Raw genomic sequence first — 2,523 nt, forward strand, 5'->3', positions numbered from 1 at the left:
ATTGAGCAACTACAGGCAAACAGCACTGAAGTGAGACTGGCTAAATTGTTCCTGCAAATGCCAGCATGGACTCTTTCAGTGCTCTAACCTATGATTCAAGATCCACTGCTCCTGTTCAAATGTCAACAACGTATAACCAGTAAAGACAGAAAATAAAACATTCGTGCTATTATGCAAAATGTTACTGCTTTATAATGTATAAATAAAAACAATAAAACTGTGCCAGAATAGCAAGATTTTATTAAAGACAGTACAAAGAATAAGTGCTTAAATTTAGTATAACTAAGCATTAGGTACTAGCAAATATAATTCATTCTTTAGTATCTTTTCTAGAAGTCATTTTGATATCAAGCAAAATCACTCTCCCACGTCTTAATCTCAAAATGATTGCTTTTTTATTTATACAATTTGATACAAATAAGTTCTTCACTTTATCAAATGATCTCATCTTATCTTAGATTGACACACTAGAGCAAATGTCTGAAGAATGAAATCTACCTAATATGTATAAAAAGGAACTTGATTAATTCTGAAGGTGAAGCACAAGTTCCTGAAGTGTAAATTCCCTTATGTGAAGAAAACATTTCTAATGGTTCACTTTCTTCAAGACAACGGAGTTGATGAATGCAGACTGCCATCTTGTGGTGAAAATGCTTTACTTCTTGGGCCATGTTTCCTTTCAGCAAGTTGCAAGCAGTGCAGCAAGAGCCTAGTTTAGACGCAATAAATTAGTCATGCGAATAAGGTTAGTTGTAACTTTTCAGTACTGTAACAACAGAATAAGTGAGGAATATTGGCATTAGGCTGTCATAAATGGGCATAATTAATCTTCATTCTTTTACTTAACAGCAAGTCTACTAATGTCCTTAACCATTTCCAAACATACAGAATTCAACTCTCTGCTTGGATTTCATCGTTCCCTCATTAAAGGGCTTATTAAAAGGCTACAGCATCATTCTAGTCATGTGCCACCACTCATTGTGGGACGACTACTAAGTAAACTTAAATTCAAGTTTTCGACCAGAAACATCTTACACATTTTAAAAACTGGTTTGAATCACGAACTGCAAACTAATACTATGGTTCAATTGATGTGGTCCTGTGGTGATAAATGAGTTAAACCAGCTCTTTTCATTTGAAAGTTGTGTAATGAAGAGGATGGATCATCAGATTGTTCAGGTATATAGAAGTGGCATAAGGAGCCGTATAGCTTTCAAATGATGTTATGAAGTTGGGACCATCAGATCAACTTTAAAATTATACAAGCCCGGTACGAAAGATGAAGAGGGGAGATTGCAAATATTTTTATTCAGCAAGTTATGATGATCTGAAATGCACTGTTTGAAAGGGCCGTGGAAGCAAATTCAATAGTGATTTTTAGTAGAGAACTATATTTATGTAGACTTGAAAAGGAATCATTTACAAGATTGAAGAGATGACAGATATTAACTGAATAGCTCCTTCAAATAACCTCACAAGCATGAATGGACACAATGGTCCGTTGAGCTGCAAGATACTACTAGCAGGTACTACTAGCGGACAGAAAGCAAACCAAAATGGCGTCATGATCAAATTTTTTAAATTTTAATTCCTCTCTGGCCACGGAGCGAGTGCCAGAGTACTGGAGGACGGCAGTTCCACTTTTTAAGAAGGGTGGTAGAGATGAACCAGGAAATTGCAAACTTTTAGTGGTAGTTATGTTGGTGTAAACTCAGTGGGCCAAAAGGGCCTGTTCTGCACTGTGTGAATCTATGAGATCGATTCCAGATTGTGCCAAGTCAACCAATCCCAGCTGACAAAGCAACTGGACACACGAGACTAGCAAACAAGTTATAAGCAGCAGCAGGTCAGTCAGCCCCTCAAATCTGCTCTGCCATTCAACAAAATCTTCGCTGATTTGGTCACTCCACATTCCCCACAACTCCCAATGACTTTTCTTATCAAGAATGTACCTTTATTGGAAAAAAATTTAAAGACTACGTCCATCACCTTTTAAAGAAGGGAACTCCAAAGATTCAATTCCTCAAAGGAAAAAAATTCTCTTCATCAGTCTTAACAGAGCAATCCTTTATTTTTAAGCAATGATTCTTAGTTCCAGGTTCTCCTAGAAGAGGAGAAATCCACACTGTCAAAATCCCTCAAACTTCAGCTTTGATAAAGTCACCTCTTACACTTCTAAACTCCAGCAGACACAAGTCTAGCTTTTCCACCTTTTCCTCATAACACAAACCACTCATTCCAGGTAATAGAGATAGTAGGAACTGCAGATGCTGGAGAATCCGAGACAACAAGGTGCAGGGCTGGATGAACACAGCAGGCCAAGCAGCATCATAGGAGCAGAGAGAGGCTGACGTTTCGGGCCTAGACCCTTCATCAGAAAAGGGGGAGGGGAAGGGGGTTTTGAAATAAATAGGGAGAGAGTGGGAGGCGGATAGAAGAGGGATAGAGGAGAGGATAGGTGGAGAGGAAACAAACAGGTCGAAGAGGCGGGGATGGGGCCAGTAAAGGTGAGTGCAGGTAGGG

At 38.7% G+C, this 2,523-nt stretch overlaps 1 long non-coding RNA gene across 1 annotated transcript; it reads right to left on the minus strand.

Moving 5' to 3' along the window:
• Positions 1 to 218: 218 nt before the first annotated feature.
• On the minus strand, positions 219 to 2,258 carry LOC125486279. Its single transcript, XR_007264957.1, has 2 exons — positions 1,990 to 2,258; positions 219 to 709 (listed from the first exon to the last, which is right to left on the minus strand). It is a non-coding gene; the product is annotated as an uncharacterized LOC125486279 (long non-coding RNA).
• Between the last annotated feature and the right edge of the window lie 265 nt (positions 2,259 to 2,523).

Source organism: Rhincodon typus, chromosome 27 (assembly GCF_021869965.1).
Source record: "Rhincodon typus isolate 14 chromosome 27, sRhiTyp1.1, whole genome shotgun sequence".
NCBI classification, from domain to species: Eukaryota; Metazoa; Chordata; class Chondrichthyes; order Orectolobiformes; family Rhincodontidae; genus Rhincodon; species Rhincodon typus.